Source organism: Suncus etruscus, chromosome 6 (genome assembly GCF_024139225.1).
Source record: "Suncus etruscus isolate mSunEtr1 chromosome 6, mSunEtr1.pri.cur, whole genome shotgun sequence".
Classification (NCBI taxonomy): Eukaryota; Metazoa; Chordata; class Mammalia; order Eulipotyphla; family Soricidae; genus Suncus; species Suncus etruscus.
Window position 1 is genome coordinate 10,722,935 of NC_064853.1, and position 13,532 is coordinate 10,736,466.

Below are 13,532 nucleotides of genomic sequence, written 5' to 3' on the forward strand. Positions count from 1 at the left end.
AAAATAAAAGAAAGAAAAAAAAATATCCAAGCTGTACAGCTCAATGGCTGCACCTTTAGGCCTGATCAAAAAAAAAGAAAAGTCTTCTTTTGCCTGTATAGAATTCCCCCAGGTAACTCACCAAGTGCTGAGTTCAGACAGCATTCAGAGCATTGTAGAAAAATAGAAAATTGTAGCTCTGGATTAAAATACAGTCTGAAAAAGATGGATTTATGGTGCAAAAACCGGTGGGGTGTTGGGAACTGCAGTAGGATGGGAAAGCTCTCTGACAATGGGGTTTTCTGTTAGGCTGTCAGCTGCGGGAAGGACAAGCCACATTGGTCCAGTGACAGCAAAAGAGCTTAAGAGAGAAAACACTTGAGGAAATAGTTCACTAAAGCCAGGTTCGTTTTAATTTTTCTATTGGCAACCTCTCTCTATCTCTGAGAGAAAAGGAAGCATTTCACTTTTAGGATTGTGGCATATACTATGTTGGATTTATCTGGCTTTTTTGTTGCTGTTGCTGTTTTAAGCATAGATGTTCACTTAAGCTTCACCTAAGGAGGTCATGGATGTCAAATACATGTTCTGAGTCTTGATTTGGAAGAGAAGGAGTTGAGCTGTGATTTGGGTTTTGATTCAGAGAGACCTGGATGGGCTATTATCTATTCAGTTTTTTTTTAATGTTGTTTTATAACTGGGGTGAGAGTGGTCTCCGGCACGGAGGTTATTTTGAGAGATTATAAAACACTAATTAGAAATCTCTTGTCTGCATCTTACATCACCTTTAATGCTCAAAATTATTTGAAATTTTACTTAGCTAAATTGCTCTAACATCAGGCCATTGGATCGACTGTAGACAGGTTGCTAGAATCTTCTGGAACAAAGAACTGTGATACATGCTTGTGTTTGTGTGTGTGCGTGTGTGTGTGTGTGTGTGTGTGTGTGTGTATACATCTACTATTTGTGCACCGTGTGTGCTGTCTTCTACCTTAAAGGCATGAATATTGGTGATTAATCAGCTGGCTAACAGCTTTAATATGCTTTTAGTGCTAGAGTCATTGTTGTATTTGTTTAGAGCCAGGTAATCATCTTTATTAAAGAGACTATTTTTAATTTTTTAAGATCAGCCCTATGGAGAAAATTCAACCAGAATCAGAAGTATTTGTCTGGAACCAAGTATGAAAAAAAAAAATAGATCCCAGGAATACAACTTCATTTTTTTCCTTTTCTTTTCTCTTCCTTCCTCTTTCTTTCTTTTGACATCCAGTCTCCCTAAAAGGTGTTTAGAACTGATAGATTGGGAACCTTTCGTAAATGCTTTGTGCTTGTATTGTGGTTGGTTATAAATGCTGGTGAGAATGGGGTTTCATTTACTTAGTTTAAGGAATCTGTTCATCACATCATCGAATCCTTTGCAAAAATTTTTAGTGCTTTGCATCTTTTTTTAACTTAAGTCCTTTTAAGTGCTGGCTATTTTATCTTAAAGCACATCAGGTGAAGAGGATTGAGCTGACCAAATTGGGAGCAGGTGTCTCAGATCAAGTCCTTTTCTGCTAAGGGAAAGCAAAGATGGTGCTTTCTTTTACCCTATTTAGCTACGACTACGAAGACACCAGGATACTTAGGCGTCATTTCTTGCCTGTGCTGTTTGCTATGCTCAGGAACTGCAGAGAATGCCATGAAGTCAAGCCCTAATTAATTTTGCTACCAGCATTCCACAGGGTAGCGAACAGTTCCTGGGTTTTCCAGGTGTGGGTTATGTATGGGTACAAGTGCTTAGTTTCTCTGATGGCCAATGAGGTGTTGTGAGGCATGAGATTATCATGAACAGAGCCTGGCATCTAGTCTAGAGGTTCAGTAACTTATGAACATTAAGTTAATGACATTATTTTCTCTTTTCAATGCTATAGTGTGGTTTTTGCAAGGAAATTGCTGGACAAGAATTTTAGTGTTTCCTCGGAATATTTTAAAAGAAAAGTGTTTAAAAAGTTCTGCCGAGTCTGGCATACAAAGAGAATATAATCAGGCAATTGTCAGTATCTTTTCAGTGTGAAATAAATGGTTATGTTAATTTATTGAATAATTCTCCTAGATGTCAATTCTCTTTTTTTCTTTTGTAATCAGGAACTTAAAAGAAATTAGTAATTTGGGGCCGGAGTAATAGAATAGCAGGTAGGGGGGCATTTGCCTTGGATGTGGCCTACCTGCCAGGGTTTGATCCCCTACATTCCATCTGCTCCCCAGAGCCCACAAGGAGTTAATTCCTGAATGCAGAAACAGAAGTAAGCCCTGCGCGTTGCTGGGTATGGCTACTAAACAAACAAAAGTCAGTAATTTGTGAGGTCCATGTTATAAGAGGTTAAATAGGGGAATTAAACAATTAAGGATGTTACGGCAAGTACAACTTGGCTAAAGAAAAACCATGCATGGAGAAGAAAAGCAGGTGATTGTGTGTGGGATAATGGTGATTGTGTCCCTCCCCTCTCTCCCAGTTTCCCCAAAGCACACACATATATAATAATGAAAAAAAAAAAAAAAAAAAGACTAACTGTGGAAGCTCTAATTGATAGCTACAGAGAATAGTATTTCATTGTATTAGGAAAAAACCCCAGCATGCTTATAGGCGTAATGGAAGGGCCTTAAGTGAAGCGGCCAGGCCTTCCCAGTGAGATTGTTTAGCTTTTAGAAAGGTCCTTTCAGAGGTTGTGGGTTTAGCTTCATACAAGATGCTCAAAGCTGGGTCTGCCTATAGACCAGGCCCCCAGCTGGATTCTGGGCAGGGTCACTGTGTAACTCTCAATAAATGTATGCTGCATGTGTGTGGGAACTGCACATATAAGTCCTCTCAGCTGCCTGCACACATTGACCTCCCTGCGTGTACCAGGACAGAATAGAGAAGAGCTGAAGCACAGTCCTATGCTCCCCTCTTATGGGGAGGTCAGTGTCCCCAGAGCAGTTTACATCAATCCTCACTGCAGCTCAGAGGCAGCGGCCTGAGCTGCTTCCGCAGAAGGGTCTAAATTGCTTTCCTGTCACCTTGCTACACCGAGTGCACTGCTGGGGCAGCATGGCAGGGTGGCCGCTAAGACTGTGTGTGTGTGTGTGTGTGTGTGTGTGCTTTAGAATGTCTCATAGGGGGCCAGCGAGGTGGCGCTAGAGGTAAGGTGTCTGCCTTGCAAGCGCTAGCCAAGGAAGAACCACGGTTTGATCCCCAGGCGTCCCATATGGTCCCCCCAAGCCAGAGGCAATTTCTGAGCGCTTAGCCAGGAGTAACCCCTGAGCATCAAACGGTGTGGCCCGAAAAATCAAAAAAAAAAAAAAATAGAATGTCTCATAGATTTTTATTTTTGAGTGGGAGGGCCTCTGGAAGTCTTATTTAAGAGCTATAACTTGGGGCCTGGAGAGATAGCACAGTGGTGTTTGTCTTGCAAGCAGCCGATCCAGGACCTAAGGTGGTTGGTTCAAATCCTGGTGTCCCATATGGTCCCCCGTGCCTGCCAGGAGCTATTTCTGAGCAGACAGCCAGGAGTAACCCCTGAGCACCGCCGGGAGTGGCCCAAAAAAAAACAAAAAAAAACCAAAACAAACAAACAAAAAAAGCTATAACTTGGACCCACAGAAGCCTGAGGAGAGGACCCTGTTAGGGATGAGAGCTCCTCACTCCCCAAGAGTTGTCAGTGTCTTTTGGTTGGGCTTGCTTCTCATCAGCCATAGAAGTCAATGTTTGGGGCTGGAACAATGGCACAGAAGTAGAGCATTTGCCTTGCACGTGGCTGACCCAGGACAGACCGCAGTTTGATCACCCCCTACCCCGTGTCCCATATGGTCCCCCAAGCCAGGAGCGATGTCTGAGTGCATAACCAGGAGTAACCCTTGAGCATCACTGGGAGTGGCCCAAAATAAAATAAAATAATGAAGTCACCACTTTTTACAATCCAGACTCACATCTGTCTGTCCCATCCCTGGACTCAGGAACACTCAGAGCATAGAGAACTGCCCTACAGACCCCTCATGGGGTGAACTTGACCTCCCATGGGGGTGAAAGGATGGGGGAGAAAGGCAGGGGACCTGCATTCAGGCACAGGACTGAAGATCACTGAACAGAATGATTTCATTTCTCTGCTCTAGCCGCTTGAATATCTTTTTGCACATGCTTGGTTCATGTCAGCCTTTTTTTATGGGCAGCATAAGTGCTCTTAGGGTGACTCTGGGTGCCATTTTTTGGCAAGTAGGAGTTTGTTGTGTCTCCTGTTTCAGGGGTTCCCTGTAAGACACACACCACCAAGGTATTTGCAGACTGCTAAGGCTGTTGAGACTTTTGATTCTGCCAGAGAACTAGTAGTTTAAAAAAAGGCATTGCTTTTAGGTTTGCCTTTGTGAATTGGCAGCCAAGAATCTTTCGATGTTCTGCGTCTTCTTTGATTATAAGTGACTTTGGGGCCTGTGGCCAGGAGGTCTTCAAACCTGCCTTTGGTTCTTCCAAACCAAACAGATGGCACTTGGCCTGGGCACCTAGGGTTGACAATTGGCATAGCCTCTCTTTTTGGTAGAGACACAAGGATATGTTGAATGCGGGCTGACACCACTGCAGATGGGCCCTGAGCTACTGAGTCTCCATGCCTGCATGCCCCAGAGAGCTGCCTTTACCCACAAGGGCTGTTTGTGTGTGCACAAGCCCACGGTGGGCAGGAAAGAAGATGGGATTCTTCCCATGTAGAAGATTCCAACTTGAATTTAGCTGCTTAGTTTCAGATACTACCAGTCAAAATATTCTTGGGCATGAGGCATTCATTCCTCATCCCTGCCAGGACCTATAGATGGTCTCAGACCTCCATGTGGGGAGACCTTCCAGCTTGGCTAAGTGCCTCTGCATTTAATTCTTAAATCTAAGGATGGAGAGGTGGGATTGCAAATCCACATACAACTTGAATGTAACCCAGACTTTGTGAGGCCCTTCCTTTCCCTGGGTTGTCTAGCCAGAGACCCGGCAGATTGGAGAGTGTTGAACCAACCCAGCTTACTTGATGCATTTGTGTCTCCCCACACCCCTGCCAGGAACCCAGTAGGATTTTGGGACCTGGGCCTACACATTAGCTCCAGGGCTTCACATGAAGGTTTCATGGAGTCCGGAGTGACTGCCCCAGACTGGATTCTAGAGGATGGTGGGGTCTTGGAGAGTGGGGGAGTTTGCCAAGAGCAGGTTTGAGACTTCTAATAGAGCTACCTAGAATCTTCTGAGATTGGTCACAAAAGTGTCTAGTTCAGTAAGGAGAGAGAAAGAGAAAGAGAGAAGTGGGTAGGTAGGTGTGGGTGGATGTGTGTGGGTGTGTGGGTGGTCGCTCAAATCTTCCAAACCCCATGATGTAGAAGGAGACTTTTTTCCTGCGAAGGGGAGCCTGTTGCTAATTTAGGAGCACCCAGCAACCTGCCTCTCTCTCTATCCTGCATCCCAGCAGCCCCCACACACCCCCAAACTCCCACTTCAGGGCCATAAGCCGGAGCCTGGCACTTGGGCAGTGTTCTATAGATGCTCATGGCATGCAAAGAAAACCCAATTCATGGAAGCAGATAACCTATGTCGCACCTGGTTGTACTTTTCCTCCAAAACGTCAAATTCTTGTTGTTATTCCTTGGATCATTCCTACCTTTCCTCCCTGTCAATTCAGACAAAGACAGCTTTAGGCTGGGAGAAGCTGGGGTCAAAGTATTAATATGGTTGCCTTTTCCTTGAACACCAACTGAAAAATAAACAGGGCTCCCTTGCCTGTACCCTCACTTTTTTCCCTGCTGAAGGCAGTGCAAAGTGGGGGGGAGCGTCCTTCCTGCAATTCGTGGACCAGCTGTGGGCCTCCCACTTTGGGGAGCCAGCAGTTTGAGCAAAAGACTTTGCGAGTGTCTGGGAAGACGAGGGGAGACTCAGGCAGGGAGGCTGGCTGTTGGGGTCCTTCTGCTGCCAGCTGGCACCGTTGTGAGCTTTCTCTTTTAGGCCGGTCTTGTGACGGCTTCCTCGGGCACCGACTTCCTTTTCCTGCCTTGTCTCCTGCCAAGAGGGTGTGCAGCTAGTACCCACCACAGCTCTGGGGAAAATGCGCAGGCTGTGACTCTGTGGCCAGCGGTGCAGGTTTGTGCTTGGCCGGCAGACCTTCCTTGACGTTACCTGGTGGGGAAAGGCACTGGGCACAGAAGCCTGAGGCCTTTTTGCATGGAATGTGGCCAAATGCTGCCTTGCTTGATCAGCAAACCCTGATTATTTGGAGGGACATAGCAGACAGCAGCAGCAATAAGTAACCAGGAGTCCCAACTACCTGCAATTCTTTTCTCTTTTTTTTTTTTTTGGATGCAAACTCAACCTGTAGCCTTTGCAGAAATGCAGAAGGAAGGAATTGGGTTTTGTTTGGTTGATTTTGGCTTGGGGCCACACCTAGCTTCTTCCTGCCTCTGCTCTCAGGGATCACTCTTACCAGGACGTAGGGAAACATAGGTGCTGCTGGGAGGTTGAACCCAGATCACTGATGTTCAAGGCAAGTGCTCTGCCCACTGGACTCTCTCTCTGGCCCGAGAAGGTTTTGGTTTTAACCAATTGCCAAAAGGCTCCTCTTTTTTTTTTTTTTTGGAAAATTGCTGCTAAGTCAATGCTGAATATTCCAGCACCTGCTTTGCTCTCTCTTTTAGCAGAAATATTTGATAATATCCCGCTTACACTATTTCTGCCCCAAAACAGAAAGCAGATGAGTCCTCCTGAAGGTCTGGGGAGTTATCCTCATATTTCTGTGCTTCGCCAGTTTCCCCTGCAGCACTCTGACTTTTTCGGGGTACTAGGGGCACTGGCAGACTGGTGGATGGAGTGCTAGATGGAGAGCAGGGCTTAGGATTTTCTCCTGGGCTGTGGCCACGCTCAGCTCTGGAACTTGGCTCCTGTCCTCTGTGTTCCGAATCAGAGTGAGAACAGAAAGAGCTTCCTGCTCTGTCAGAACTGAACCCTTTAGTGACAGATTGTCTTCCAGGTGTTTTTGTCCTGTTCTTCATATGCCCATGAGAAATAGCTTAACCTGTTCTTTACTCTGATGAAGTGTGGGGCAGCCCCTGGGGCCTCTCCTGCAGGTTCTCAGCCAACCAGAGTAGACAGCTCAGTGTGAGGCCTGAGGATATGGAGCTGCTTGGGCCTTACGGAGTTGGGGTGTACCTGGGTCCTGCTAGTGGCCTCCAGGAATATCCCTGACAATATTGGGGGAGGTGAGGTAGGGTGGTGCTAAGGATGGAACTTAGGTACCATACATGCAAAGCATGTTTAGAACACCTGGTCCCGAACCTCTTGATTTTTTCATTTTTGGTTTGGGGCCACACCTAGCAGTGCTGAGCGCGTACTCCTAACTTTGTGCTCAATAGGGCTTGGGCGTCTGTATGGGTGTTGAAGATCCAACTTGGGGTGGCTGTGCAAAGTGAACACCCTGCCTATTATAATATCTTTCTAGAACTACTCCTCTTGGTTAGTTTTTTTGTTTTTATTTTATTTTTTGCTTTTGTCATTTAAATAAAAATGTATTCCCCACTCCACCACAATACAGACTCAGGACAGTATTTAAAAAAAGGAAAGAGACTGGAGTGGTGGCGCAAGCCTTGCCCAAGCTAGCCTAGGACGGACTGCGGTTTGATCCTCCGGCATCCCATATGGTCCCCCAAGCCAGGAGCAATTTCTGAGCGCATAGCCAGGAGTAACCCCTGAATGTCATCAGGTGTGGCCCAATCCCCCTCCCCCCAATTAAAAAAAAGGGAAATGGTGATAAATTTTGCTCTCATATCTTTAGAACTTTCCACATTCTCTCCCTCACTTGCAAACAGGAACATTTATCTCCATTATTCCTCTTCCTTTCCCAAGAGATGGTGCGACGATGTATCTTCTGTTTTCTCCCCGCACTCCAGTGCACACAGCATGATAGTTTTCCATTGTGTGATCTCCTTTTTAACCCCCAGTTTATTCCCTGCCTCCCCGGTTTACCAAGCTACAACTAGAAAGGTGTGAGCTTTATGTGCTTTTGTGCGGGTTTCCCTAAAGCAGCTCCCCAAGAAAGGGGCTGCCAAAGAAGCCTCTTTGTCTCTCCTCCGGGAAGATTGTCGCTATCGCTTGTCCCATTAGCCTCTGGACCAGTTATGAATCCTACCTGGGTCCTGCTGGTCCTGTTTGCTTCCTCTAGTCTGGCAGGGGACTCTTGCTTGGACTTAGAGGATTCAAAATCTGAAGTTTCCTTACTTTGTAGGAGGTGCAGGTGCAGGTCTGGGGCCTGCGGGACCTCCTGCAGGCACTCTACAACCTTCCCTGCCTTTTGCAGAACCATACTGCTGGGCTCTTTTTTGTTTGTTTTCTTTTGGGGGGCCACACCCAGCTGCAGAATTACTTCCGGCTCTGGGCTCAGAAATCACTCCTAGAGGGCTGGAGGAACCATATGTGATGCCAAGTATTGAAAGTGGGTCTGCCTTCTGCAAGGCAAATGCCCTCCTCTTCCTACTGTGCTATATTCCAGCTCTACTGGGCTTAAGAACAGAATGTAATGGAGCCAGAAGGGAAGACCCCTGCCTGGCCCTTAACCAACCCAGCTTCAATTCCCAGCACCACATGGTCCCTCCAGTCCAGCCAGGAATAATCCCTAAAGGCAGAGCCAGGAGTAAGCCCCCAAACTAAAACAAAAACTTGTTGGCTCTTGAAGGCCCAAGGGGAGAGTGCAAATTCGAGAGAGGTAGAAAGTAAGGTTTTATGCCAGTGGCTAATATCTGACTTATAAATAGTTTTTAACTAATGGTATTTTTAAACTGGGGTTTCTCCAGAACCATTATGAAGATGATCTTCTAGTCTAGAATTCCTCCCTCTCATACAAAAATAAGAGAGAGAGAGAGAGAGAGAGAGAGAGAGAGAGAGAGAGAGAGAGAAGAAGAAGAAGAAGAAGAAGAGAGAGAGAGGAAGAGAGAGGAAGAGAGAAAGAAACTGGGGATATGTAAATTCCCAAGGCATTTCCTACACAATCTTTTCAGAAATCTAGAGTTTTCCATTGGGCTGCATCTCCCAAAAATTTCTCCAACCACTTTTCCTTGGTCTGTTTGTTTTACACAGAGATCTGGGCTCCTCTTCCCTTTGATCTTTAGCAACAGAGACATTTCACCTCTTCTCCAGGTGACAGCAAAGAGGAAGGAACTTGAGAATTCAGTATCAAGAGAAGTAACAGGATTGAGGGTTCATGATGAGCTGGAGATTAGAGCCGCCTGTAATCTTTTCCCTTTAGGCAATGCCCTTTGGGTCAGCCCCCAGGAGACACATTGACTGTAAAATCAGTGGTGTTTTGTTTTTGTTTGGGGACCACACCCAGTGATGCTCAGTGCTTGCTTCTAGCTCTGCACTCAGAAATCACTCCTAGCCATGCTCAAGGGACCACTTGGGATGCCAGGGCTTGAACCCAGTTTGATTGCAGGCAAGGCAAGCCCTTTATCTACTTCTATCTCTCAACCTGTGTTTTTATAAGTGAAATCCAACAAAAGGAAGATAAATTACTGGCTAGTGCAAAAATTATTTTTATTTATTTGTTTTGGTGGAGGAGTTACTCTTGAGAAGACTGAGGAGAACCTCCTCTGTGCATCATAGTAACTTGTATGGCCAACAGAAACCCCAGAAAACCTGCACCCACCACAGTGTTCTACTTTGGAATTTCCACACAGAGTGACCCATGACAGTGCCAATAAGCAGCTGCCAGTTTCCTAAGCCCCTGTCCTCCTTTCTGCCCCAAGATCTGGGAGTTACTACCTTTGTGAAGGCTGGTTTTAAGCCCATAGGATGCTTTTCTCCATTCTCCAGATTCTACTCTCTCTCTCTGTGCTGATCTCTAAGACAATGTCAACTTCCTAAGTGCAGACTCTTAGTCTGTTATTAACCCTGGTGCCCTGAAAGGTGCCCTTGATTGGGTATCTTGTCTATCTATAGTGAATGAAAGAAGATCATGTCTTCCAGAGCCAGCTGGGTCTTAATGGCCAATTGTGCCAGGCATCCCAAAGCAGTCATGGACCTGGAAACCAGGCTGCCATTTCTTGACCTTCTAGTAAGATTCCCCAGCCCTCGTACTCTCAGCCATGTGTTTGGTGCTTTACATCTTGGACTCATGATTCCAGGTACTGGGGCAAGTCACTACTTTTCCTTTTCTGCTCTCTCGCAGAGACTGTAACAGCTTATTTTCAAGAAATCTAAGATGTTGTCCATGCTAAGACATTCTCTGTGCCACTAAGAAATGGGGAAAGTGGCTTTTCATATATTTAGTGTCTTTTTGAGGGATGGTAGATGGAAGTGCCAGGAATGGAACTCAAGGCTTCTATGCAAGGCCAGTGCCTTGCCCCTCAACCATGTCTCCAGCCTCACTTCTACGTCCATATAAAAGAACACACACATATCTTCTCAAAGTTTCATGGTCCAGAATTGGCCTGGGCTTGGCTGACTCTTCTGAGAAGGGCTATATTAGATTCAGAAAAGGAGGAGCCAGAGCTGGCCTTGTGCATGCTAGCTTAGGACAGACTTAAGATTTGATCCCCTGGCATCCCATATGGTCCCCAAGCCAGGAGCAATTTCTGAGTGCATAGCCAGGAATAACCACTGAGCATCACCGAGTGTGCCAAAGAAAAAAAGAAGAAGTAAAGAAAAGGAGGAGGAGCCTATGTATGTTCTGTCTCATTCAGATGTTTGGTAGAATCCAAACATCTTTGCTTATAATTACAGAGAGGTCCTTGTCTCCTACTGGCTTTCACCTGGGAGCTGCCTGTCTCAACCTTTCAAGACACTAGGGCACTAATACTTGGTTCCACATCTCACAGCATGTAGGACCATGTGGCGAAGATCCTCTCAGGCCTGGAATCTCTGGGATATTTCATGTCTCTCAGCCCCCAACTGGTCTTGGCATTGAAAGACTGATTTGAGGTGAATGACTGGGGCCACCTGGCTGAGCAAGGCTGCTCCCTACCAAAGTAAGGGGTTGGTCTCATGTTTCTCCTTTCTGAGACCTTTCTGCCATGCAATGTAACATACTCTCAAGTTCTTGATTTAAAAAAATTTGCACACTTCTAAGGGAAGACATTTTTTATTACCACAAGAGACAGCCCCATATTTGGGGTAATGATTGGTGGCAGGCCTGCCTCTTTGAAATAATGAAATGCTGCCTTCAATGTGGAAATGAAAGAACTACTGATGTCCGTGACGAAAAGTTGAGCATAGTAGCTGTGGGTGCTCAAGTAGTCACTAATGTCACCATTGCAAATAATATTATTGTTCTCACATAATACCCGTCACCTTTCCTTTCAGGTGAAGTTATTCACACAGTTTAGTGCATTTGACAAACCCTAATTGAGAAGGGTGTGTGCCAGCAATGCATTCGATGACAGTGATTTTGACAGGGCATCCTTGAGTGATAGCTAAGTACCCACCCAGGGTCCTTACATGTGTTGCTCCCAGCTTGCTTAGGATCTTATGCAGGTCACATTGGCACCTGGTAAGGAAGCAGCATCAGGGGACTGACTGCCTGTGGACATGGGACAACAGCAGTAAGGGATGACGATTGACAGGCCTGGAGCTCACAGCTGGGAATTCACTCTGTAGCTGGTGCTTTCCTGGAATCACATTATCTGACCTCCAGTTCCTGGTGGTATTGAAGGGACTGGAGCAGGGGTCTTCAAACTACGGCCCGCGGGCCACATATTATATTTATTCCCATTTTGTTTCTTCACTTCTAAATAAGATATATGCATTGTGCATAGAAATTTGTTCATAATTTTTGTTTTTACTATAATCTGGACAGTGAACTGGCCCCCTGTTTAAAAAGTTTGAGGACCCCTGGACTGGAGGGACAGGGATTCCTCAGAGGTACTGCTAGAGATAGTGACTTAACAGTGACAGGGATATAGAAAGGCGAATTCCTTTTTCATTATATTCACTCATGTCTTACTTTATACTCACCTTTTAGCTCACTAAAGACAAAGATCCTGTCTTGTTGTCTTTTTATTAAAAAAAAAAAATCTGGGGCCAGAATGATAGTGCAGCGGTAGGGGGTTTGTTTGCCTTTCATATGACTGACCTAGGATGGACCTCGGTTCGATCCCTGACATTTCATATGGTCCCCCAAGCCAGGAGCGATTTCTGAGCACCTAGCCAGTAGTAACCCCTAATCGTCACTGGGTGTGGCCCAAAGACCCCCCCAAAAAATCTAAATTTAAATTTTTAATTGAAAAATTAAAAATAAATAAATCTACATTTAAAATTTTAAATATAAAAATGAAATCAATTTAAAAAATTAAATCTAAAATTCTTTAGATTTTTATTGAGCACAAAATGATCTTTAAATGAATTTTGACATATAAGTTGATAATTTCATGAAAATGTATCACTATGGAAAGAAAGAGCTAGGATCTAAAGTAGCAGGTAGAAAAAAAGTTAAAAAAGTAAGTAAAATATGCTAACAGGGCTAGGGGATGAGAGATCAATAAGAGAGCAAAAAGAACAACTGTAAATGATACAAAATATGTTTTAAAAACAACTACAACTCTGAAGTCATTGCCATGTACAGAAATTCAGGCAGATTTGGGAAGGGTGCCTAAACTTAGAAGAGAAACTAGGGCAAGGCTGGGCTTTACAGTTGACAGTATCTGTTTAGCACTTAGAGAGGCCAAAATTCCTATTGGAAACTATACATGTCCCTCCCTGTCTTAGAAACTGCTAAGAGAGTTTGAGACAACTGAAACCACTGGACATTTAAGGCAGTGCTGCAATAACTAGAGAACTAGGAAGCAAGGTGGTGGAAGGGAATCCTGATTTTTATAATAAACCATGCGTAAGTAAATATCAGACAGATCCCGAATTGACACATACGAATCAGAGTGAAGCATCTTAATAAGGAAAAATTGAGCTAAGCAGAAATTTTGAGATACAATTCAATAAACAAGACTTTGTAATGTGAGTCTAGCTGAGTTAAGATTTTGAAACCAGGGCCAGAAAGCTAAATTGAAGGGGTGGAATGCATTCCTGGCACGGCATGCTGAAAGTCCCGAGTTCCACCCCTAGACCAACATGGTCCTTTAAGCACCTCCCAAGTATGGCCCAAGTGATTTCCCAAGCACCTCTGGGGAGGCTCTCTCAGGTCTGAAAATAAAGAACAAGAGGGAACATTCTTCAGGTAAAGAAAGTAGAATCAGAGACTCAACAGAATATATAAAATAAGTAGGGCACAATTCAGAATCACTCAGCTAAAGAGAAAACAGCATGACCCGTTCTCAGAGAAAATCAATATAGATCAACCTTGATTTGAACCAAATGTTGAATTGAGCCGAATGAAAACCAAGCATCTATTAGAACTACATTCAATTATGGAATGGAAGCTAGGAATATATGCATAAAAGCACGCAGAGAAATAAAATACATTTGAAAAGAATCACATGTAAACTTTAGAACTGAAATATACACTATGGAACATGGAAAATTCAATGGAATGGGCATAATGAAGAAATAGTCATTTAACTTCAGGGTTTCGGGGTGT

At 44.6% G+C, this 13,532-nt stretch overlaps 1 protein-coding gene across 1 annotated transcript in view; it reads left to right on the forward strand.

Annotated features, from left to right (window-relative positions):
- Positions 1-339: 339 nt before the first annotated feature.
- The window catches only part of GNG12 (G protein subunit gamma 12), a 126,405-nt gene continuing 113,212 nt past the window's right edge, over positions 340-13,532 (forward strand). The window contains exon 1 of the mRNA XM_049774425.1: positions 340-383. The gene's annotated coding sequence lies outside the window, so the exon portion shown is untranslated. The remainder of the gene's footprint in view (positions 384-13,532) is intronic.